The following is a 27,144-nucleotide window of genomic DNA, read 5'->3' as shown; positions in this document are numbered from 1 at the left end:
GTACAGGCCGGGAGCCCTTAATGAACCCCCAGACGCCCTATCGCGGGGAATGTGTGCCAGCATTCATACGGACAAATTACAGGGTCTCCACAACGACCTCTGTCACCCAGGGGTCACCCGACTATACCATTTTATAAAGTCCCGCAATCTGCCCCACTCCATCGAGGAGGTCAGGGCAATGACCAGAGCCTGCCAAATCTGTGCGGAATGCAAGCCTCGTTTCTACAGGCCTGACCGTGCACACCTTATCAAAGCCACACGGCCATTCGAGCGCCTAAGTCTGGACTTCAAGGGACCCCTTCCCTCTGCCGACCGTAACGTATACTTCCTCAATATCATTGATGAATATTCCCGCTTCCGCTTCGCCATTCCCTGCCCAGACATGACCAGTGCCACGGTCATCAAGTGTCTCTGTAATCTATTCTGCATGTTTGGCATGCCAAACTACATACACAGCGATAGGGGGATGTCATTCATGAGTGACGAGCTGCGCCAGTTCTTGCTCTCGAAGGGGATAGCCAATAGCCGAACCACTAGCTGCAACCCCCGGGGTAATGGGCAAGTGGAAAGGGAGAATGCTACTGTTTGGAAGGCTGTCACGTTAGCCTTAAAGTCAAAAGGCCTTCCGACCTCCCGCTGGCAGGAAGTCCTCCCAGACATGCTCCACTCCATAAGGTCTCTGTTATGTATTGCCACTAACGCTACCCCTCACAAAAAGATGTTCATTTTCCCCCGGAAATCCACCTCGGGCATATCTCTACCTGCGTGGCTGACGTCTCCGGGGACAGTACTATTGTGGAAGCACGTGAGAGGCCATAAAACGGACCCCCTTGTGGAAAAGGTACAGCTCCTCCATGCAAACCCTCAGTACGCCTATATCGAATACTCTGACGGGCGAGAGGACACTGTTTCCATAAAAGACCTCGCTCCCTCGGGGAGCGGAGAGAACGATGGGAGACTACCCGATGAAGACCTACACTACAAAGAGACAGGACGCCCAGAGGTATCAATACCCAACTTTAACCTGGAGGACACTGCAGATAACCTGGAAGACACTGCGGAGGCCCGGACAGCGGAGGAACCAGAATCCACTCCCCTAGAGGCACCCCAACCGGCTTTGCGCCGATCACTGAGAGCTGCAAAACCTCCTGACAGACTCGCTTATACCAACTTTTAAGAAACACCACCCCGATGGACTAAATCTATAGAAGGGGTGAATGTAATGAAATCTGTTTGTCTTGATCCTGCATTCGTTTTGCACTCATGTATATTACCCTCCCCCACTGTGTATAGTTTCATTTCCTCTTTCCCGACTAACCTGGGAGGTTCCAGGTCTTGGCTCTTGGCTCCGCCCCTGACTTCTCTTACATAAAGATCCCAGGATCTGTATGACTCATTCCTGTGAACCAGTTGGCGTGTTGAGATGTTAGCTCTGATCTTAGTGATTAAAAGCCAACTTAATTAAGTCTATAACTTCTAGTTTTGTGGTTATTGAAGGCCCATCACCGTATCTTATATTGCACCAAGTTCTGCCCGCCCAAAGCCCCTATTCTCGCTGACCTATATTAGCTCCTTGTCCCAGAACACATCAAGGGGGAAAAATTGGGTATCGTCCATTTTGGGGCGCTAATATTGGACGGGCGCAAAGTTTAGTACCTGGCACTAATTATCGTCACTGACTGCAAAATTCACCTCTATCGCTCCTGGAGGTGGTTTGAGCGCTAAATAAAGCACTACACACCTCTCTTAAGGCGCTAACGTCGGGGAGCGAGGCACTACCTCAGAACGCTACCTAAGCTCAGGCTGTTGTGTATGTACCTTTAAGAGAAGAACTGATTCTATACTGCTGTACCGGCAGTGACCACCCCTGTATATAAAGCCATAGCAGGCTTCTGTACTTCAGTCTTGAGTTCCCCTCTGTTCAGTAAATACCTGTTTTATTGTTCTCCTGCAGTCCGAGTATTATTGATCCTCGGACACTACACTGGCGACGGGCAGGTTTGAACTCACCTGCAGTGCTACATCACCTCATGGGGATCTTTTCCCTGAAGAGAAGCTTCTTGGAGGTCGAAGTCAGAACGGCGGGCGTCGACCGCAGGCAACCGCTCAGGGATCCATCGGAGAGTTGCAGGGGAGGCTGTGGAGACCTGGGCCTGGCTCCCCAGTCGAGGTGTTCCAGCAAGTCATGCTGGTAGCAGGTAGTGCGCTGACCCTTCCAGACTGCGGCGGGCTCGGGCTCGATCGAGCGGCTCTGCAAAGGGGCCGTGCAGCGTCGTCTGGAGGAAGAGAGAGAGAGAGAGGGTGGAGTGCACAGGGCGCGGTCGGTGCTCAAGAACAGGGCAGCGTGGAGAGGATAGAACGCGAGGAAGGAAAAGTGAGAAGCACCGAAGCCGCAGTTCGCTGCCATTACCCTGTAGAACGCTAGGAGCAGCGTGGCAGCAAGGGGAAGAAGGAAAAGCATGGGAGGCGCCATTTTATTCCATTGGGGAAGAAGGAAAAGCACGGGAGGCGCCATTTTATTCCATTGGGGAAGAAGAAAAAGCGCGGGAGGTGCCATTTTAAATCACCCAAGATGCCGAAGAGTGGCAGTATCACTGTTTTCGACAACGAGGTAGAAGACTGGACCACGTATGTGGAAAGAATTGAAGTGTACTGCAATGCCAATGAGGTGGCCAATGGAAAGAAGGCGTCGGTATTATTAAATATGATGGGCGCGAGAACATACGGCCTATTGCGGAATTTAATTACCCCAGCTAAACCAATGGAGAAAAGTTTTGAAGAGATTGTTACTATCTTACAGGAACACCTAAACCCTACACCGCTGCTGATAGCAGAAAGATTCAAGTTCCATGAAAGAAACCAGCACAAAGATGAGAACAATGCTGACTATCTTACAGAACTACGCAAGCTATCGAAGCACTGCCAGTTCGGAGCAGGACTGGCAGACACCTTACGGGATAAGTTTGTCTGCGGGCTCCAGAGTGAAGGAACCCAGAAACGACTACTTTCAGAAAAGGACCTGACGCTAGAACAGGCTTTCAGCGTGGCAGTATCCTATGAAGCAGCAGCACGGGGAGCTGCGGAAATACAACAGAAACCACAAGAATACAGCGCTAACGAAATGGCGTATGGAGCAGAAAAGTGCTATCGCTGCGGCAGAACAACCCATGATCAGAAGGACTGCTGGTTTAAGGACAAAGTATGCAGGCAATGCGGGAAAATGGGACATATAGCAAGAGTCTGCAGGTCGGGAAAGAAAACCAACACTACATGAACTACTAAGGAAAAGTACAAGAAAGTAAAAAAAATGACAGACAGTAGTTCGGAAGATCAGGAGAGTGATAATGACTCCGGGAGCAGGAGACTAAGTTGTCTAAAGTTACACAACGTGATCGCAAAGGAGGATCACCGAACCATTTGGGTCACCCTCATGATAACAGGGTCCCAAGTAAAGATGGAATTGGATAAAGGATCAGCCCTAACTGTCCTGAATCGACGAGACTATGAGCGGCTGTTCTCACACTGGCTATTTGGCAGGTGCTCACTAGATTACAGGAATATGGCTACGAGCCAACCGCCCCAAATGCGAGTTCTTCAGGAGACAAATCTCGTATTGTGGCCACATGATTGATGAGGAAGGTTTGCATACTTCGCCGGACAAGATTGAGGCTGTAGTCAATGCTCCAGCACCGGAAAATGTGTCGCAACTGAGGTCGTTCCTCGTGTTGGTGAACAACTTCCATAATTCTTGCCGAATTTATCTACAATTCTGCACCCACTGAATGCCCTGCTGCAAACTGGAGTAACATGGAAATGGAGTGATGAGTGTAAGCGTCCCTTTCAGAAATGTAAATGCCTAATCACTTCAAAAGAAGTATTGGCCCCCTACAATCTAACACTACCAATTCAGTTAGCATGTGATGCGTCTCCCTACAGCATCGGAGTGGTGCTGTCACACAAATTCCTTGACGGCTCAGAGAGGCCAATAGCCATTGTGTCGCGTTTGTTAACCTCAGCCGAGCGTAACTACGGCCAGATTGACAGGGAGGCCCTCAGCCTGGTGTGGGGGATGAAGAAGTTCAATCACTATCTGCACGGGCAGAAATTCATCCTACTGACTGATCATCAGCCCCTGGTCTCCATTTTTAACCCAAAGAAGGGCGTTCCGGTTATGACGGCGCAACGGCTGCAAAGATGGTCACTTTTTCTAGGGGCACATCAGTACGATATAGAGTACAAGGGTACAAAACAGCATGGAAACGCTGATGGGCTGTCGTGTCTACCATTGCCTACGGTAGAGGAAGCACCTGCAGTGGACCCTGTTGAGATATTCCATGCGACCATAGTCGAATGTCTACCTGTTACAAACTCAAGTATAGAGAAGGAAACCCGAAATGACCCGACACTCTCTCTGGTCTATGATTTGACGGTGAAGGGATGGCCAGCACATGGCGACTCACTGTTGCCAGCTTTCTCGCCAAGGAGAGAACAGCTGTCAGTGTGCCGGGGGACATTGATGTGTGGATCCCGAGTGGTAATTCCACCCAAGTTGTGAGATAGAGTGCTCAATGAGCTTCATGACGGTCATCTGGGAGGGGTAAAAATGAAGAGCCTAGCCAGGGTGTTTGTGTGGTGGCCGGGAATCAATAAAGAAATCAAGGATATGACGAAGAGATGCACAGGATGCCAGAAGGTCCAAAACGCTCCACCACAGGCCCCGCTCCATCCATGGGAGTGGCCCTCATCTCCATAGCAACGGGTACACATTGATTTTGCTGGTCCATTTATGGACTCAATGTTCCTAATCGCTGTGGACGCCCATTTGAAATGGCCAGAGGTCATCAAAATGTCCTCCACCACCACGGAGAAAACTATTGCAGTCCTAGGGACCATCTTCGGCAGGAATGGCTTGCCAGAACAGATTTGCTCCAACAATGTGCCACAGTCTGTGTCCGAGGATTTCCGGAGGTTTCTGAGGAATAATGGGGTGAAACATTTCACATCTGCCCCATATCATCCAGCCACAAATGGATTGGCTGAGAGGTTTGTTCAGACCTTTAAAAAGGCAATAAAGGCAATGTATAACGACGACATACCACTACAACACAAGATGGATAATTTCTTGTTTGCTTACCGGAATGCGACACATGCAGTCACCAACCAAGCTCCAGCTATAATGTTCTTCAACCGAAGACTAAGATGTCGCCTGGATTTGTTCAAACCAAACATAAGACGAGATGTTGAGGATAAGCAATTCCAGCACATAAATGAGAAGCCAACCAGGAGCTTCAAGATAGGGCAACCAGTCTTGGCCCGCGACTACCGAACAGAAAAATGGCAGCCAGGAACGATATGCACACAGCAGGGACCACTAATGTACACAGTGGACGTTGGAGAGAGCATCGTGAGACGCCATGCTGACCAGATTCTAGAGTCACAGGAACAAGCCAAACCCATACCACGAGCAGGTGCACCTGGTAATCAACCCAAAGTACAGATTGCGTCTACCTCAGAAGCAGTGGTATTGGAAGCTGACGAACCAACCAATGACAATGACCCAGAATCAACCCCGCTGCAAGAACAGGATACTCGAGAAAGGCGCTATCCAGTCAGGATCAGGAAGCCTCATCAAAGACTGAACTTATAAATGATTATTTCAGTTGATGTATATAGTACAGAGAAAATTTTAATTGTAATTAGCTATTATTTAGTTGTTAAATGAATGTTATGTACTGTTTATCTAAAAGGGGAGGAATTGTTGTGTATGTATCTTTAAGAGAAGAACTGATTCTATACTGCAGTACCGGCAGTGAACCACCCCTGTATATAAAGCCATAGCAGGCTTCTGTACTTCAGTCTTGAGTTCCCCTCTGTTCAGTAAATACCTGTTTTATTGTTCTCCTGCAGTCCGAGTTTTATTGATCCTCGGACACTACACAGGTGATGTCAGTTACCATGGAAGCCAGACAGACTGGCGCCATCCAGTTCTTAAACGGGAGGGGCCATTTTGCTGGCCAGCCACTCCCTGTTCATTGCAGCCTTGAATCTCGGCCTGGAGAGACCTCTAAAGCAATTGTGTTGGAAGCACTAATGGATAGGCCCCAGGAAAGAGCTCGGCGCTTAGGAATCTCAAGAGTGGTGCTGAGGAGCAAACTCCTTAGGACAGCGTTAAATCTCTCCTGATGTCTCTCTCCCTCTCAACCTGCATGTACCAAAGATTTTGCCGACAAGGAAAAGCAAGCAACGCGCGCCTTTAAATAGCGCTCCCCCAGCCCTTCCCGACTTGAAAACATTCCCCTCTACCTGTTGTTCCTAGCAGCAGGCGCTAAGGCAGGGGGCACGACTCAATTTCCGGTTCGGGGCGTTGCACGCTCGACTGACTTCATAATCTGTAGGCGTAGGAGATCATGGCGGTAATGTTTAGCGCCACCGCAAAACAACTGGTCAATTTCGCAAGCGGCGCTAAAATCGCTGCGGTCGGGCGCTAAGTTCCTAGCGCCCCGTTAGCGGCCCCTGGAGGCGCTAATGGGAGGCGCTAACCAACCGAATTCTTCCCCCCCAAGATTATAATTGTGTTTAAATCCCTCCATTGCGTCACCCTTCCCGATCATTGCAACCTCCTGCAACAACAACATCTTGCATTTATATGGCACCTTTAACATAGTAAAACATTCCAAGGTATTTCACATGAGTGTTATCAAAAGACGTTTGACACTGAGCCACATAAGGAGATATTAGGGCAGGTGACCAAAAGCTTGGCCAGAGGTTTTAAGGAGTGTCTTAAAGGAGGTGAGAGAAGTAGAGAGATGGAAAGGTTTAAGAGGGAATTCCAGCACTTAGGATGTAGGCAGCAGAAGGCATGACCGCCAATGGTGGAGCAATTAAATAGGGATGCGCAAAAGGCCAGTATTGGAGGAGCACAGAGATCCTGCAGCACTACGCTCTCCCCCTCATGCCCCCCCAACCCCACCCCCACCACCCCCCTGCCCCAACACCCCCCTGAACTCTCCATTCCTCGGATTTATGTCACCCCTCCTAATATCTCCTTCTTTGGCACAATGCCCATTTTTTTCTTATACTTTGGTGAAATACCTTGAGACATTTTAGTCAGTTGAAAGGTGCTATACAAATGCAAGTTGTTGTTGAATTGAAGGGGTTAATTCTTGCTTTATTTCTCAACTGGAGTTCTGCACACCCAAGTACAGTTTTACTTCAGAAGCAAAATACAGCAGTATAGCACCGAACATGATTTCAGCATTCAGTTCATGTACTCATATACATTATTCAGACTATGATCTGTTTGAAATGAATATTCCAAACACCTGTAGAAATAAATGTCAGGAAGGATTTGGAGCTTTTCATTTCCATCCACACATTACTAACAAATGTCCAATTGCTTTTACTTTCCTTTTTTCCTCTATGCCTCGATGATTCTCAACAACCACATTTACATTGAATGAATCGCAGATTTTCCCGTTTTGTATGAAGAAATGCATCTTGCTGATTTCGTAATAAAATAAAAGACATTGCAGGTAAAATAAAATTCTGATTTAATTACAAAATCTATTTACATAAATATTTTAAAGGGCCACAGAATGTCTAGGTGATTTTAGCTTCTGAATACTCCCAAGATGAGATAGGAGAGGTGATTTCCCAACGTTGTGCTCCCAACAGGGGCCTCGCTTATTGGGAGCACATATCAGAAACCCAAACACATCCTGCACTTAGTTTTCCCACCAATTAATTTAAATGATTGGTAAATAATGTGCAAGAGTGCTTGAATTTCTGATACACACATCCACTGGGTGAGGTTCCCCGCTGGGAGTGCAAAGGCGGAAAATTCCCCCTTGTTACAAGCACGGGTCTGCTATAGATACCTCATCAGGTTGAGTGGTGTCAGTCACTTCGATCAGTGGCTCCCACTGCACATTTTATATAATAGCATTAGCCAGTGGATACAACAATGCATCCCCTTTGATATACAACCTGGCTTTTTTGTCTTTCACATGTGTCCCACTTTTGAAGCTGGATCAGGTTAACACTGGAAGAGGCTTAATATGAATCATTAAGTTGTTTTACAGGTGTTTGCTGTGGCTCAGTGGTAACACTCTCACCTTTGAGTCTGAAGGTTGTGGGTTCAAGCCCTGTTGCAGAGACCTGAGCACAAAATCTAAGCTGACACTTCAGTGGAGTACTGAGGGAGTGCTGCACTGTCAGAGGTGCCATTTGTCAGATCAGACATTAAACGCATCTGCCCTCTCAGGTGGACGTAAAAGATCCCATGGAACTATTTCAAAGAAGGTCCGGGGAGTTATCCCTGGTCCTGGCCAATAATTATCCCTCAACCAACATTGCTAAAACAGAATTATCTCGTCATTATTTCATTGCTGTTTGTGAGACCTTGCTGGGTGAAAATTGGCAGTGTGGTTCTTACATTACAAGAATAACTATACTTCAAAAGTTCTGTATTGGCTGTAAAGCACTTTGGGACGTGCCCTATCCCCATAGCCCTGCAAATTTTTCCCTTTCAATTATTTATCCAGTTCCATTTATTATTGAATCTGCTTCAACCATCATTTCAGGCAGTGAATTCGAGATCATAACAACTCGCTGTGTAACAAAATAACTCCTCATCTCGTCTCTGGTTCTTTTGCCAATTCCCTTAAATCTGAGTCCTCTAGTTTCCAACCCTTCTGTCATTGGAAACAGTTTATTTATATTTAATCTATCAGAACCCATCATGAATTTGAGCACCTCTGTTAAATCTCCCCTTAACCTTCTCTGCTGTAAGGAGAACAACCCCAACTTCTCCAGTCTCTCCATATAACTGAAGCCCTCCGCCCCTCCCCACCCCAATCCCTGATATTATTCTAGTAAATCTCCTCTGTACTGTCTCCAAGGCCTTGGCATCCTTCTTAAAGTGTAATGCCCAGAATTGCACACAATACTCCAGCAGGGGCCAAATCAATGATTTATAAATATTTAGCATAACTCCCTTGCTTTTGTACTCTATACCTCTATTTATAAAGCCATGGATCCCATATGCTTGTTTAACAGCCTTCTCAACCTGTCCTGCCACCTTCAAAGATTTGTGTACGTATACCCCCAGGCCTCTCTGTTCCTGCACCCCCTTTAAAATTGCACCATTTAGTTTACATTGCCTCTCCTCATTCTTCCTATCAAAATGCATCACTTCACATGCCTTAGCATTAAATTGCATCTGCAGTGTGTCTGCCCATTTCATTAGTTTGTCTATGTCCTAAAGTCTGTTACTAGCCTCCACCTTGTTTACTACATTTCTGAGTTTTATTTCATCTGCAAACTTTGAAATTATGCCCTGTAAACTGAAGTCAAGTTTTGATGCAACTTTGCAGGGCGCTGGTGAGACCGCACCTGGAGTACTGCGTACAGTTTTGGTCTCCATATTTAAGGAAGGATATACTTGCATTGGAGACAGTGCAGAGAGGGTTCACTAGGTTGATTCCTGGGATGAAGGGGTTGACGTATGATGAAAGGTTGAGCAGGTTGGGCCTATACTCATTGGAGTTTTTAAAAAATGAGAGGTGATCTTATTGAAACATACAAGATTCTGAGGGGGATTGACAGGGTGGATGCTGAGAGGATGTTTCCCCTAGTGGGGCTATCTAGAACTAGGCAGCATAGTTTCAGAATAAGGAAATGACCATTTAAGATGGAGATGAGGAGGAATTTCTTCTCTCAGAGGGTCATGAATCTTTGGAATTCTCTACCCCAGAGAGCTGTGGAGACGGAGTCATTGAATATATTCAAGACAGAGATTGACAGACATTTGAACTACAGGGAAGTCAAGGGGTATAGGGAGAGAGCGGGAAAGTGGTGTTGAGGCCAAGATTGGATCAGCCATGATCGTATTGAATGGCGGAGCAGGCTCGAGGGGCCAATTGGCCTACTCCTGCTCCTGTTTCTTACGTTCTTATGTCTGTTCTTATGTTGTTATGTCCAGGTCATTAATATCTATCAAAAATGCTATATAAATGCAAGTCTTTTTGTTTCTTTTTTACTTAAAAGTTACAGAGTTACAGTTATGATCAGATTAACTTAGTTCAGATGATACAACTTTCCTTCAGACAATGATAATGAACACATCACGCTATCCCACAAGAGTGGGTCATGTAACAAGCCTTAAACAGATAGGCCTAGAGTTTTCACTAGTTTGCATTGGTTTTACCAGTGCAATTCGCCTGAAAGCAGCCAACCCAGTGTAAAAGATCTCACAATTTTAAGTGCAAGTTATGTTGAGCGTAAATTGAGTTTCTGCGATCTTTAATGCTGGTTTTAGGAATATTGTGCTGGAAGCCCACAAAACCGGCCATGGCCTCCGATTGAAATAATGGCCATGGCGAGTATCCACCGATTGCGCCCGTTCAAGGAGGCGCTTCAGATTAAGCTAGTTTTTTTTAGGCGTAAACGCAATAGAATCAGGTTACTCACAAGTGGTGGACTAGACACTCTGATTAAAAATACTTTTTTTTGTCATAAACCCATTTTCAGCTACAGTATATATTAATATAACTGCACCAGATTAATATCAATGAATATTTTTTAATGTGAGGTAAAAATAAATAAACAATTACGTTCTAGTATGCTGCCCGATTGCACTGGTTCATGGAAGATTTTATGTTTGTGATTATGCAAAAGAGATTGAGCAAAAACCTGAACTATAACTTCACTTTGGAAAACCAGTGCAATTTCAAACGCAATTTCTGCCCAGATTGCCGATTGCACCCAGAGCGAAAACTCCACCCCAAGGTCTTCTAACTTTCCTTCAGCAGTTCTATCCTATTTACCTCAGTGGAGGCCCTCACAGCTTCCCTTTTAACAAATATAACCACTCTTGCCACTTTTCCATCTCAAACTACCTCTCAGCCAGCCTGCATCCCAGATTTGTCTTACATCCTTTTTCACAGATACACAGAGATCAAAGAGTTTTCCAACACAACGGCTGTGAGGTATTTTACCATTACCCAGCCAAGCTAATGAATCTGCTTATTATTTACTGAGAGAGACAACTTCCCGATGCTAAATTTTATACATAGAGCTGTTAAGTACAAAAGCATGGTAGTGATGTTGAATTTGTACAATTTGGTTAGGCCACAGGTGCAGTACAGCATACAGTTCTTCATATTCTATTATAGGAAAGATGAGAAAGCATAGCAAAGCTGAATGATAGCATAAATGAAAGGTTATAGTTATAAGCAAAGGCTTGAAAAACAGATCTTTTCACAGGAATGGTTCAGGGGATCTAAACAGGTATTCAAAATTATGAATAGCTTTGAAAGGGTAAGTAGTGATTGCCTCCACTGCGTAAGCTACTATACACATAATAAAAGCCACCGCTACTGTGTGGAGATCGAATTTGTGAATGAATTTTGAGATGATAACGGACGGATTCAAAATGGAGGAGGTCATTGTATAATCCTTTGTGAAAGGCCACACGGGCAGGGTTAAACACAGAGTGAGGAGGACGCCCTGCCCCCATACACATTACAGGAACATGAGCGTATCATGCAGAAAGAACACCAATCAGGGGAAGTTGGATGTGAAACTGACTTATCAGAGGGAGGCAACTGAAGAAAGCATGACAGACCCATTCAGGGGAAACACCAAAAAGAGGAGAGAAATGGTACAAAAAGAGCAGAACAAAGGAAGGTACTCGACTGGCCAGTCGACTCTCGGAGCCTACGACCAGCTCGGACTGATTATCCAGGAAGGAGTGTATGCATGAAAGTCAGACATAGAGCATATATATTGCTGGGGTACTTATATGTACGCATGAGTTAGTAAACTGTAATGTGAATAAAGACCATTTTATTGGAAATAAACTTACTTGTCATTGTTACGCTTATTTGTAATTCTCGGGGTCCAAACGGCAGTAGGAGAAAGTTCTACAACTGGTTGGAGAATTGAGGGTCTAAACTCAGGGTTAGGAGAAGAACCACAAAATAGGAGTTAGATTTTTTTTTCACACAGATGTTTATCAGAACATGCTTTAGTACAAGTGGCTATTGACATAGTGACAAAATATGTGAAAGGGAAGAATCGATAAAGGGAATTAACTGGGAATTAACAGAGAAATAAAATTTGAGTAGATAGATCCAGTTGAAGACCAACACCTGTACAGCTCCTCTAGGCCCATCTTTTGTTTCTTTACTTGTCCCATTACCACCCCCTTTTACCTTGCACCATCATCCCATTTGTCATTTAATCACTCCTGCCTTCCATGTCTTTCCCTTATGTTCTTTCCTCCACTCACCCCTTTCCCTGCCTTTGAACTTGCTTCAAACCTGTTACGACTCTAGCATTTTCCAGTTCCGATGAGATGTTACCAACCTAAAATATTTCTCTCTCCACAGATGCTGCCTGACCTGCTGAATATTTCCAGTATTTTCTGTTTTTATTTCGGATTTCCAGCATCTGCAGTATTTTGATTTTGTACCTGCACAGGCACGATGGTTTCCTTTTGTCATTTCTATGAGTACATGTTTTTTAATCAGCTCTTATGAAAGGTACAAAATATGTTGCATATGATGCAGACAATTGAGAAAAGAAACTTTTTGGAGATAGATTGTGATTTGAGTGCATTTGGAATCATTTCTATTTGGATGGCCTACCTAGCACTTAACTGAAGTTGATCAAATTTTAAAAAGACATCAGGTATCAATCTAATGTTTACATAAAATGGCTCAGCAAAAAGTTTTTTAAGATTACAGATTAAAAACAAATCCTATGACGTGATTCAAAGAAGAGCAGGGAGTTCTCTTAATATTCTGGCCTACATTCCTCCCATAACTGGCCATTGATCTCATTTGCCATTTATGGGACTTTGCTGTGTGCAAATTGGCTGCCCCATTTACCTACAAAGCAAAAAATTACTCCATTGGTTGTAAAACCTTTGGGACCTCCTGAGGACATGAAAGGTGCTATATAAATGCAAGTTAATTCTTTCCTTTCTTAAAGGTTCAAATCGTGAGAAGGAGATAACAGCTGAACATGTGAAATTAACATCGGACTTCCTTTGTGATAAAGACTGGAACTACGTTAATTAAATTGGGAATGTTGTAGAGTGGAACCAATTCACACCGTCTCCTACACTGCTCAAAGTAAATTTCAGAAAGAATACCTTATCCTACTCTTGGGTACTGTGCAGCCCTAATTCACACCTTACATGTCAATTTCTCCCATTCACATTCCACTTCACTCCCTTCCATGTTTTCTTTTACCTTTGTGCATGCTTTCACAGCCTAAGATAAGCTTTGCACATCAACTTACATTTCTCACTGCTTTCCAGCTCTTTCAATATAAAACCCAAAACTGCAAATGATGGAAATCTGAAGTTATCTTCCAGTCCCCAGTTCTGATGTAAGGTTTACATGCAAAATGTGAAGCTTGCTTTTCTCTTCTCAGATACTGATGGACCTGCTGTGCATTTGCAGACTTTGTATTTACATTTATTAAAAACAATCTGTCCACAGGCTACTAAACCTATCAGCTGCTTCTTTGCGGTAGTAGCACATTTGAGTTCAAGCTTTTACTTGCTGACCTTTCAATAATTTCAAAATTGATTTTAAAAATTAGATTGATAGATTTTTGTTAGGCAAGGGTATTAAGGGTTACGGAACCAAGATGGGTAGATGGAGTTAAGATACAAATCAGCCATGATCTAATTGAGTGGCGGAAAAGGCTCGAGGGGCTGAATGGCCTTCTCCTGTTCCTATGTCCTTCTCTCCTCTGCTTGTTTTGTGGCAGTTCTTTAAAGGCACTCAGGTTTCCACTGAAACTTGAGTCTGTCATTTCTATTTTTAGAAACTAACTGACCTGCTGCGTATTGCCAGCATTTTCTGCTTTTATTTCAGATTTCCAGCATTGGCAGTTGTATTTCTTATAACATCCATTGGAATTCTAGTGTCCAACTCTCTTTTAGTCGACCCTTCTTATAATGACAGTGGCATCAGTTACAGTGCTGATCTGAACCCTCACTTTCCACAGTGAACCCATTAAACCAAGAGGAATTAAACACATTTGATACTTACATATAATTGCACAATTATGAAAATATGTTAAGAGTTTAACAAAATGCAATTAATTTTAAGGTGAAATGCAATCCACTCTCCTTTGCAGCATAAAATGCATGCTATATGATAAATGTTAATTCATTCATATTTGATCCTGTAAATCCCACTTCAGTTGTTTTATCTCACTTTAAAAAGTTCGATTCTTTAAAAAGTCTGTTTTTTCCACACGACTAATCATTAGCTTATTTCACTGTTTGATGTCATTAAGAGTTGGCAAATGTTATGTTACATGTGTGACGCTGGCTACTAAATTATAACATATTTATAGCCAGAGATAATCAAAAAGAAATACTGATTGTAATGAAGATTACTGGTAATTAGATGTGATTTTCCTCCTCTTTGTTTGAGCCCTTTCAACACTGATTTCAATGCTGACAACAGTATGGCAGAATATTTCCACAGCAGCATATAATTTTAATAATTATGTGAAATTAACATAATGATTATTGTGATGAAAAGATGAGAGTTACAAAAAGATTTTGTTTTTTCCATGCCAAAAGACCATTACTTTCATTAAAATGGGATCCATTATTCAAATACAATTCACTGAAAGATGAAAGAACATTCAAGGAAAATGAAGCGGTGCTGGGGCTCGGTCAAAAATATTTTATCATCTCTGTGAATGTGACTAATGGTATCATATTTATATAAAATTTGTGAGCTGAAATGATGAGGCACACACGGATGTGAATCTGGTTGCTAAAAAAATGTTGCTGCTTATTAGCTGACAAAAAGGTTCTTAGTTAAACCAGCATATAATGTTCATTTAACACAGTGACAAGGCAGTTACAACTTATAGCTGATTTGCAAGCTGCACTGGGTCTGATTTTATTAACGTCACTTCATTTTTTTTTTAGGTTACATTTTCCTCACTGCAATGGAGCAAAACTTGTTTCAAGAGCCATGGGACTTGATTTTATAACAGTGTATATTTAATTGCACGACAGTCATTGACTCACAGGAGCTTTGCTTCTACCGGTGGTAAGTACCAAAAATCACAAGTAGTATTTCAAGACTTCTCAGCCTGGTCTTGCTGTGTATTGGGGGCAGGGGGTAGATTATTGTATTGAACAAAGCACCGGTGAAACTTAATGGCCCAGATATTCCAATCCCTATGGGTGTGTACAGGCTGCGTACACACCCGTAAGGACATCGGAAATGCCAGTTTCAGGTATGCACAGCGCATGCACTGAAAACCGGCATTTCCGACCTGTCAAGAATGGTCTTGACAGATCCTCCACCTGCCCTGGAGAAGGGCCTCTGCGGGCGGATAGTTCCGCTTTTTGGAGACCCCCCTGCCCGCAGAAAACCCTTACAATTCTTACACCTGGTAAAAATACTTTTAAAAAAGGCAAGTTTATTTTTAGCCTCGTAAAAAAAACTTTAATTATTTTCTTCAAAAACTTTAATTTTTGTTTAAAATTTATTGTAATTTCAAGTCATTTTAAAAATGTGATTAAAAAAAAAATATTTAAAATTTTACTATGTTTTTGGGGTGATCTCCATTCATATATTTGACAGGTCTTCCTGTCAAGTGTATGAAGGGAGATTCCCTTCTTTGATTGGCTCCCCATGGCCCACATGATCCCAGGGATGCTGCGAACTGCCTGCGCCTCTGAGATACGTGGGCCCTGCGCACTGGCAGTTTGGAGAGGCCCAGGAGCGGAAACGTGTGCGTCCCGGGAGCCTTCAGGTAAGGGCGTAGATTTTTCCAGATCGCAGGCCTCCGATCGAGGCATGCGATTGGAAAATATGGGCCAATATTTTGATACATCCCATTAGCGAGTTTAAAATGAGTCTGTTGATGCCAGAATTTTAGGTGGTACAGACTTGAGGTGAGGTGAACGAATGGAATTATTTTAGCACCTTGGTTTTTAAATAAGGCTCCACTAGAAGTCTCTTTCTATTCGCATTTAAACAATTTGTTTATGTAAGTGCCCAATTGCATGACATTTTACCCAAGTACAGCAGGTTATTGTTGGTATTCATAGGGCCATCTGAGCAGCAGGTTCCTGCTCTGCTCTTTACCTGTACACTAAGCCTCTCTTAATGTTACGTTCTCAAGCTCACTAACTAATCCTCCAGGATGTGTGATAAATATAGAACAGGCAGCGATGTTGGCTTGTTTTGGTCAACTGACAGGCTTCTCTTTTAGGTTTACATAAAAAAAGAAGACATAAGAGGAGGACCAGGCAGATAGTGTAGGAGTCCCCAGAGTGCATCTCGCTCTCCAACCAGTATTCTGTTCTGAGTACAGGTGGGGGTGATGGGTCCGCTGAGGAGTGCAGCCAGAGACAAGTCCAAGGCACCACTGGTGGCTCAGCTGCACAGGGGATAGGAAAAAGAGTGAAAGAGCAATAGTGGTAGGGGATTCGATTGTTAGGGGAGCAGACGGGCATTTCTGTGGCCATAGACGTGACTCCAGGATGGTATGTTGCCTCCCTGGTGCCAGGGTCAAGGATGTCACTGAGCAGCTGCAGGACACTCTGAGGGGGGAGGGTGAACAGCCAGAGGTCATTGTCCATATCGGTACCAACGACATAGGCAGAACGAGGGATGAGATATGAGATCCTGCAGGCAGAGTTTAGGGAGCTAGAAGAGAGATTAAAAAGTAGGACCTCAAAGGTAGTAATCTCTGGATTACTCCCGATGCCACATGTTATATGCCACAGGAATAGGAGGATAGATCAGATGAATGCGTGGCTGGAGAGATGGTGCAGGAGGGAGGACTTTAGATTCCTGAGGCATTGGGACCGTTTCTGGAGAAGGTGGGACCTGTATAAGCCAGACTGGTTACCTCAACAGAGCCAGGACCAATATTCTCGCAGGGAGGTTTGCTGGTGCTGTTGGGGAGGGTTTAAACTAGCTTGGCAGGGGGGTGGGCACCAACATATAGGAGTAGAAAAGAGGAATAAGGTGCATGAAAGAGTGAGTGTGTTGCATAGTGCTAGAGAAGAAAGTAGTACTAGAGGCGGAAGTAGTACCATATTAGATTGGAGCAGACTATGAAAGACTACTAAAAACAATTAAAATGGGTTTAGAATGCATGTACATAAACACACTAAGTGTGGTGAATAAGGTTGGTGAGCTACAAGCACAATTAGCCGTGTGGCAATATGATGTTGTGGCAATAACAGAAACGTGGCTTAAAAACGGTGAGGACTGGGCACTAAATATTCAAGGGTACAAGTTGTTCAGAAATATAGGGAAGGAAAAAAGGGAGGTGGGGTGGCAATGCTGATTAAGGAAGACATTGTAGTGTTGGAGAGGGAGGATGTTCTTGAGGGAACAAGGACAGAATCCATTTGGTTAGAGTTGAGGAGCAAAAGGGTATGATCACACTATTGGGAGTATTCTACAGGCCTCCAAATAGTGAGAGGGAGGTAGAGGAGCAAATCTGCAGGGAAATCACAGAGATATGCAAGAGCTATAGAGTGGTGATACTGGGGGAAATATCGATTGGGATAATGCTAGGGTAAAGGGAAAGGAGGGGGCGGAATTTCTGAAATGAGTTCAGGAGAATTTCCTTAACCAGTATGTTCTTGGCCCAACTAGGAAGTGTAGGGGTTCGCAAAAATCCCCTAAATCCCTGAAGATCGGAAAATATTGGTCCACATCGTGGACGAAGAATTGTGTAATTTGAATTGTCTCTGGGTAGGACAATGTTTTAAAACGTGCCCAGAACCGCAAAAGGCTGCATTGCAGCACGTGGACAACACCGGAATCAAGGAACTTCGTGGAAAAATTTGCACACTTTAAGACAGTACATTTTAATAAAATTGTTTCCTGGAGTTTGGTAATTGTAAAGCGGTTTAAAAAATGGCCGTCAGAAAGCATGGCCAAAAGACAAAAGCAGCTCGCAGCTCGTGTAAGTGGGAGGATCAAGCAGTGGCAGTCAGACCTGCCAATCAAAGGGAGTTTCCCTTCTCAGAAGCAATCGATGTTCGTTTATTGACTTAAGGGATTATCCACTTGAGCAGTAACCGCAGAACAATCGGTTTCTGTTTACACAGTAATCCAGCCCCATTCAAACCTCTTACACACAATGAGGCACATTGAAACTCCGGAAAAGGACTTTTGAAAGAGAACAGTTTGGATTGAATGGGTTTTTGAATCACCCATTACTGAACAATAGGGCAGTTAGATTCCCTTTTGTTTTAGCCCAGGTGAACTCCGGATGTGGGCGGGTACACTTCGGCCCCAGAAGGTAGACACATCCAAACCACTCCAACCACTTTGAATCTGCCAATCACAGCCTTTCTCTTGTGTATTCGGACTTTTGGGCGCAAATTTTGCACACAGAGCCTTTCAGCGCCAAACAGCAGGAGTTGGCAGGATATAAAGGTAGCTCCTGAGAAGCTATCTCTCTCTCTCTTACATCCTTGGACCCCAGGTGAGCAGGTTTCTGACTCCTCAGCAAGGCAATCTAATAAGGAGTTAGGGGGTGGTAATTTAGGGGAAATTGCTAAGAATGTTTAATTAACATTGTAGCCATTAATCCCTCATTTTTGCCATCTGCTTCCCCTGTTAAGCAATTTACTGTAATTACTGTGTTCGTGTGGTATAGTTTAAAATTTGATTATAGTTTCTTTAGTTTAATAAAAGTTGGCTTTCTCACATCCAGATCAGTTGTCCATTTTTAATATATCATTAATTATAAGTTCCTCCAGTCAGAACTGAAAGGTGGGGTAGCGATTCGAAACCGCTGTTTAAATTGGTTTACAGTGTAGCAGCAAAAGGCTGCCTGACCAGGTGAATTACTGTAAACCCCGGAAAAGATGCCCCCCTACAGAAGGAGGCATGGTTGGATCTGGTGCTGGGGAATGAGTTGGGCCAGGTCGACCAAGTGTCTGTGGAAGAACACTTGGGTACGAGTGATCATCGTATCATAAGATTTAGATTAGCAATGGAAAGGAGCAAGGAACAATCTAGAATGGAAGTTCTAAACTGGAATAGGGCTAACTTCAATGGGATGTGAAAGGATCTAGCCAAAGACTGACAGGAAAAACTGTAACGCAACAATGGGTGATCTTTAAGGAGGAAATGTTCCAAGTACAGGCTAAGTACATTCCAACAAGAGGGAAGTGTAAGGGAACCTTGGATGACAAGGGAGAGAGAGAAGATGCTGAAACAAAAAAAGAGGGTTTATGACGCATGTCAGGTGAATTCTTCAAGGGAGATCCAGACCAAATACAATAAGTTGAAAGGGGAAGTGAAGATGAAAATAAGATTGGCAAAGAGAGAATATGAAAGTAGAATGGCGGTTAACATAAAAGGGAACACAAAAATCTTCTACCGGCATGTAAACAGTAAGCGGGTAGTAAGAGGCGGGGTGGGGCCTATTAGAGACAAAGAAGGTGTTATATGCTTAGAGGTGCAGGGCAAGGCTACAATACTCAATTAATACTTTGTATCGGTGTTTATTAAGGAGTTGGATGCTGACAAAATATCAGTAGCAGTGGAAAAGGTAGAAGCATTGGGAAGCAAAGGAAAGGGTGAAAATTGATAGACAGGATGTACTAGAAAGGCTGGGTATTCTTAGAATGGGTAAGTCACCTGGTCCAAATGGCTTGCATCCCAGATTGCTAAGGGAATTGGGGGAGGTGATAGCAGAAGGGCTTGCCATAATTTTCCATTCTTCCCCAGATGCGGGGGAGGTGGCTGAGGATTGGAAAGTGGCAAATGTGATACCATTGTTCATGAAAAGGTGTAAGGACAATCCTAGTAACTACAGGTTTAACATCAGTGGTGTGTAAAGTTTTAGAAACAATAACCAAGGAAAAAAATAATGGGCATTTGGAGAGGTTTAAGCTAATTAAGGAAAGCCAACACAGATTTGTAAAAGGCAGATCATGTTTGACTAATCTAATTGAAGTAAAAGGGAGTATCAATGAAGGGAATACAATGGATGTTTTCTACATGGATTTTAGGAAGGTGTTTGACAAAGTATCACGTAGATGGCTGGATAAGAAATTTAAAGCTCATGGAATAGGTGGGTCAGTGGCAGCTTGGATAAGGAATTGGCTTAAGGACAGAAAACAGTGAGTTGCGGTAAATGACTGTTTTTCACACTGGAGGATGATAGACAGTGGTGTTCCCCAGGGGTCAGTGCTGGGGCCACTGTTTTGACCTGGATATTGGAATACAGAGTAGAATTTCTAAATTTGCCAATTACACCAAACTTGGTGGTGTGGCAAACAGTGAGGATGATACCAATCGACTGCAACAAGACATAGAAAGGCTAGCAGAATGGGCAGACAAGTGGCAGATGGACTTTAATACAGAGAAGTGTGAGGTGATGCATTTTGGCAGGAGGAAGAGGGAGAGGCAATATACACTTAATAGTTTTAAAGATTGTGCAGGGACAGAGGGACCTGGGAGATAATGTGCATAAGTCCCTGAAGGTGGCAGTACATATTGAGAGAGTGGTTAGCAAAGCATATGGGATCTTGCTTTTCATAAATAGAGGTATTGAGTACAAAAGTAGAGAAGTTATGCTGAATCTTTATAAAGCGCTGGTTAGGCCACAACTGGAGTATTGTGTTCAGTTCTGGTCACCACACTTTAGGAAGGATGTGAAGGCCCTTGAGAGGGTGCAGAGGAGATTTACCAGAATGGTTCCGGGGATGGGGGATCTTAGCTAAAAGGACAGGTTGGAGAAGCTGGATTTGTTTTCATCAGAGTAAAGGAGCTTGAGGGGTGATTTGATAGAGGTGTACAAGATAATGGCGGGTTTGGATAGGCTAGACGGGGGAAGGCTGTTTCCAGTAGTTAATGGTACAAGGACTAGGGGACACAGAATTAAGGTATTGGGCAAGAGATACAGGGGAGACGTGAGGAAAAACTTTTTTACGCAGCGAGTGGTGAGGACTTGGAACTCACTGCCGATGGAAGTGGTGGAAGCAGAGACACTCAATGTTTTCAAGGGGAGACTGGATAGGCACTTGAGGGAAATAAACTTGCAGGGCTACGGGGATAGGGCAGGGGGAATGGGACTGACTGGATTGCTCTACAGAGAACCGGCACGGACTCGATGGGCCGAATGGCCTCCTTCTGTGCCGTTATGACTCTATGGGCTGGATTTTGATTCAGGGGCGGGCTGGGGTCGTGTAATCCACATTTCGTGTTATTCACCCGAATCTAAATCGATGTGGGAGATTGATGCAATTTTAACTCAATTGGCCAATTGAGTTCCAACGTGTGGGAACCCATGGCAAATGAGTTTATCCAGTCTGAAAGTCGCCTCCAATGACATCATCGTTGCGGCTGCATTTAAGCCTTGCTTCTTCTGCAGACTGCCAACCTTTTGGCCTTTCATGCTACAGGGACCTGGAGGAAGAATGGCCAGTGAAAGACCTAGGTCTGCTCCAAGATTTGATGACGTTGCCCTGCAGGCTTTAGTGGAGGGAGCAAGAGCTCATAAGGAGGTGCTCTTCCCTTCATCAGGGAGGAAGAAGCCTCCCGAGCAGACCAAGGCTGTGTGGCTGCAAGTGGCAGAGGAGGTCAACTCCTTATTGGTAACCTGCAGAACCTGGATAAAGTGCAGGAAGAGATTTCATGACCTTCAGCACACTGGAAAGTGAGTATAAATTTCCCATCACCCTCAATCTGATCCCCATTGCCTTTCCTCACCAGAACTCAGCTTTAGCAATCTCTTCCTCTACATCCCACTTGACACTGACATCCATGCACCCTTACCCATTCCCTCTCTCTCTATGGTCACATTCAGCTATTCAACTATACAGCCCTCACACTCCCTATCACTCTGATGCTATGAAAACAACTGACAACACACAGGGAGGGCCCTTGGTCTTGCCATCTCACTCCATCTTTGTCTCCTTCTAAGCATCTATGCTATGGATTCTCTACACTCACTCCTTCATTCTCACTCAAACTCCACTTGTCTCCCTCATTGCAGGAAAAGAGAGCTCACAATAAAAGAGAAAGAACGAGGACAGGAGGAGGGTCACCCTCAGTAGCCCACCCCACACCCTGGGAGGAGGCAGTCCTGGAGATCGTAGGACTGGAGGACGATAGGCAAGTGGAGGAAAGGACAGACGGGTGCATCACAGCAAGCTGTTGCCGGAATAGTTTTCCATCTCTCTCAATGACATTGCATAAGTCGCTGATAATGATTCTGAAGCTCTAACAAATGGACTTATGATCATATGCAATGTGCATGTAACCTTGGCATCACATCTCTGACTCTTTCCTTTACTCCCCCACAGGACCATCGCAAGCACCCGTCCCCACTAGCCAGGAGGAAGAGCCTGAGCATCCAGACTCCTCAGAGGAAGCTGCAACCTCTGAGGGCGCAGCATCAGCAAAATTCAGCGCACCCAGCACCAGCACAGACACTCATACCTCAGAGGGAACATCGAGTGATAGAGTAGTGTTGTCACCTGGTGTATCACAGCTCGCAAGTGAGCATCAGCAGATTGTTTAGACAGGGACAGCAGTGGAGGGTCCTAGTCGGAGGGCGCAGGACTCTGCCAGCTCGGCTCAGCTGCATGTCGACCCTCTGCCTCTGGGTCCATCCAGAAGATCAGTGGTGCTGGAACTCCAGGAACAGATGCAGGAGTCTCTGGCAGGTTTTGTCGCCAGGGTCACTGCGAGTGTGGAGCGAATGGAGGAGTCCATTGCGAACATGAGCAGAGCCTTTGTGGAGTCATTGGCGCATGAACGCATCACCATGGAAAGGATGGCAACCTCCATGGAGGTGATAAGTCGCCAGAGTGCTGAAAACATGGTGAGTGTTCTGAATAGAATGACATCTCTGGAGGAGCGATGGACATCTATTGAACAGAGAAACCAAACCTTCATGGAAGATCTTCTGAGTAGAACTGCCAGTGCAGATACGGGTCCCCATGGTCCCCCTGATGTGCAGCAAGGTGCTCTCAAGCCACTTGTAAGCGCTGAGGGGACCTAACCCATGAGAGGGAAGTTGGTGGCAAACATCAAGGAAGTAGGGGCTCCTCTCCAAGCGCTCACACTTCCATGCCACTGCAGAGCACTTGGTCAGAGCCCCACCAGAGTCCACACCCATCTGAGATCGGCGTCTCAACCCCTGCACAGCCGCAGGAGCAGCAGACTGTTGCCGAGCCCTCACAGGTTCACAACCTCAGAGGACACCCGCCAAAGGTGTCGAGACAGGAGCAGCAGGAAAGTGAGCAAGGAGCCTCCACATCTGTTGAAACCACAGGGGAAGCACCACATAGGAGCACGCATAAGAGAAAGCTACTGCACAAATAGTCACAAGGGTAGTCACTTGGGTGAAATTTGATGTTTTATGTTAAAAAGCCTGTGGTAAACCACTGTATTGTATATTGCCACCTCTGGGTGGCGCTGTGTATGGAGGCATGCCTCAGCTGACTCCACCCACCACTGTGTGGGTTTCGTTCAGACTTGTTCAGTCACTCACGAAGAAGCATGGTCTCTTCTTAGCTAATAAAAGCCTTATTCATCTCTTCTTTCGACTCATCATCTCTTCTTCGACTCATCACCTTTTATGAAGTAATTGATAAGCGTATCAATTTTATTAGCTAAAAGTTAAATGGCGACACCTGAGGAGCAACAACAGCAACGGATACAGCAGACATTGCTGAGAGCCCTCAGACCACCACGCCTGGACCTCGACCCTCAAGATGTGGGTGCATCAGCCAAGTTTGAACACTGGCTGAGCTGCTTTGAATCCTTCCTCGCAATCTCACAGGTTACAGAGGAGGATCACAAACTGAAAATTTTGACCGCCCAGGTGAGCCATCAAGTATATATGCTAATCCGGGACTCTAATACGTACGTGGCGGCCCTTGAGCTACTAAAAGGGCAATATACGCGCCCAGTGAACACAATTTACGCCCGACACCTCTTGGGATCCCGCAGGCAGCAACCGGGAGAATCGGTAGGGGCATTTGCACGGGCGCTACTGGCACTCTGCAGAGACTGCGATTGTAAAGCGGTAACGGCTGTGGAGCACGCGCAGGGACTCGCCTGTGATGCCTTCGTCAGGGGCCTCCAGTCAGACCACACCCGGCAGAGACTGCTAGAAAGCAAGGAACCCGACCTGAAGACGGCCATTGCCCTTGCGCTCTCGTTAGAGGAGGCCCACCGAAACCTCGAGGCATACCCCCGTAACGGCGCCGAGACATGGCAATCGAAACCGTGGGACACGGGACCGCCGCCCCCGGCACCAACCGCTGCAGCGACCCAACCGAGACAGCAGCCTCCGGTAAGAACTGCTTCGATGCCCAGTAACCAGGCCCAAAAATGCTATTTCTGTGGCCAGTTAAAACATCCCAGAGCGCACTGCCCAGCTAAGACAGCTACCTGCTCGGGCTGCGGGAAGAAAGGCCATTACGCTAACGCCTGCAAGGGGAAGCCAGCCAGCAGCGCAGCGTGCGGGCCGTGGGAGCAGCCATCTTATCCGCCATTTTGTGTACCCCCGGCCGCATGGCATCCGCCGCCATCGTATCCAACGCACTCAACCGCCATTTCGTCACCGGGACCGACCACCGTCTCGGCGGATGACTATAGTGACTCACTAAGCCACATACTGGCCTCCGTGACGCTGGATCAAGGCCACCCTCACCATCTATCCAGCTCCATGATGGATATCGCGGTAAACGGCCGCGCCACCAGTTGCCTGATCGACAGCGGGAGCACAGAGAGTTTCGTCCACCCCGACACGGTACGTAGCCACTCCCTCACGATTCTGCCAACGCACCATCGCATTTCTATGGCGTCCAAGTCCCAGTCAATGGACATCAGCGGCTACTGTGTGGTGACCCTGTCAGTAGGGGGCACTGAATATCAAAAATTTAAACTGCTAGTCCTGCCCCGTCTTTGCGCTGCCGTCCTGCTAGGGTTGGATTTTCAGTGCCACCTTAAGAGTGTCACCATAGCATACGGTGGACCCCTCCCCCCACTCACAGTCTGCAACCAACAACTTTTAAATCGCCCGCTGCAAACCACCTGCAGCCTTTCCACATTAAAAGTCCCCCCCCCTCCCCTGCTCGCTAACCTCACCCGCGACTGTAAACCCATCGCTACCAAAAGCAGGCGGTACAGTGCCGGGGACAGAGCTTTTATCAGCTCTGAGGTGGAGCGGCTCTTGAAGGAGGGCATTATCGAAGGTAGCACTAGCCCCTGGCGAGCCCAGGTTGTAGTCGTTAAAACCACTGCAAAACGCCGCATGGTAATCGACTACAGCCAAACCATAAACCGGTACACCCAGCTGGACGCGTACCCCCTCCCTCGCATATCTGATATGGTCAATCAGATTGCGCAATACAAAGTATTCTCCACCATCGACCTTAAGTCAGCGTACCACCAGCTGCCCATCCGCCATGAGGACCGCCAGTATACTGCCTTCGAGGCAAACGGCCGCCTCTACCACTTCCTTAGGGTCCCCTTCGGCGTCACCAACGGGGTTTCGGTCTTCCAAAGGGAGATGGACCGAATGGTTGACCAGAACGCGCTGCGGGCAACCTTCCCCTATTTGGATAACGTCACCATCTGCGGCCACGACCAGCAGGACCACGACGTTAATCTAGCAAATTTCCTCCGTACGGCCCAACGGCTGAACCTAACGTACAATAAGGAAAAATGTATGTTTCACACCAAGCGCCTGGCCATCCTCGGCTGCGTGGTGGAGAACGGAGTCATCGGGCCCGACCCCGACAGAATGCGCCCCCTAATGGAGCTACCCCTTCCCCACTGCCAAAAAGCACTGAAGAGATGCCTGGGGTTTTTCTCCTACTACGCCCAGTGGGTGCCCCTCTATGCAGACAAAGCCAGGCCCCTCATCAAAGCCACCTCCTTCCCCCTGACACCAGAGGCGTGTGCAGCCTTCACTCTTATCAAGAACGATATCGCGAAGGCCGCAATGCACGCGGTGGATGAGTCCATCCCCTTCCAAGTGGAGAGCGATGCCTCCGACTTCGCCCTAGCCGCGACCCTTAACCAGGCGGGCAGACCCGTGGCCTTTTTCTCAAGGACCCTCCAGGGCCCCGAGACGAGACACTCCTCCGTCGAAAAGGAGGCCCAGGCTATTGTAGAAGCGGTGCGTCACTGGAGGCATTACCTGGCCGGGAAACGATTTACCCTGCTCACTGACCAGCGTTCAGTAGCTTTTATGTTTAATAATAAGCAGAGGGGTAAAATCAAGAACGACAAGATCTTGAGGTGCAGAATCGAACTCTCCACCTACAATTATGATATCTTGTATCGGCCAGGGAAACTCAATGAGCCCCCAGATGCCCTATCACGTGGTACATGCGCCAACGCGCAGAGTGATAGGCTGCAGTCCCTCCACAATGACCTCTGCCACCCGGGGGTCACCAGGTTTTTCCATTTTATCAAATCCCGTAACCTGCCCTACTCCATCGAGGAGGTCAGGACCATGACCAAGAGCTGCCAAATCTGCGCCGAGTGCAAACCGCACTTCTATAGGCCGGACAGAGCAAGCCTGATCAAGGCCACCCGCCCCTTCGAACGCCTGAGCGTCGATTTTAAAGGGCCCCTCCCCTCCGCTGATCGCAATGTGTACTTCCTCAACATAGTTGATGAGTACTCCCGTTTCCCCTTTGCCATCCCTTGCCCAGACATGACCAGTACCACGGTCATCAAGTGTCTGAATGACATCTTCGCTCTGTTCGGGTTCCCCAGCTATATACATAGCGACAGGGGCTCATCGTTCATGAGCGACGAACTTCGGCAGTACCTGCTAACAAGAGGTATCGCCACGAGCAGGACCACCAGTTACAACCCCCGGGGGAACGGCCAGGTGGAAAGGGAGAACGCGACGGTTTGGAAGGCAGTCCTCTTAGCACTAAAATCTAAGGGCCTTCCGACCTCCCGCTGGCAGGAGGTCCTCCCTGCAGCGCTTCACTCCATTCGGTCACTGCTTTGTACTGCCACTAATGCGACCCCTCATGAGAAAATGTTCGTTTTCCCCCGGAAGTCTACATCGGGAACCTCGCTACCGGCATGGTTGACTTCTCCTGGGCCCGTCCTACTGCGGAGGCACGTGAGG

The sequence above is a fragment of the Somniosus microcephalus genome, chromosome 1, assembly GCF_052327205.1.
Source record: "Somniosus microcephalus isolate GS21.2 chromosome 1, FLI_Smic_1.0, whole genome shotgun sequence".
Classification (NCBI taxonomy): Eukaryota; Metazoa; Chordata; class Chondrichthyes; order Squaliformes; family Somniosidae; genus Somniosus; species Somniosus microcephalus.
Note: the sequence above shows the minus strand (reverse complement) of the source record.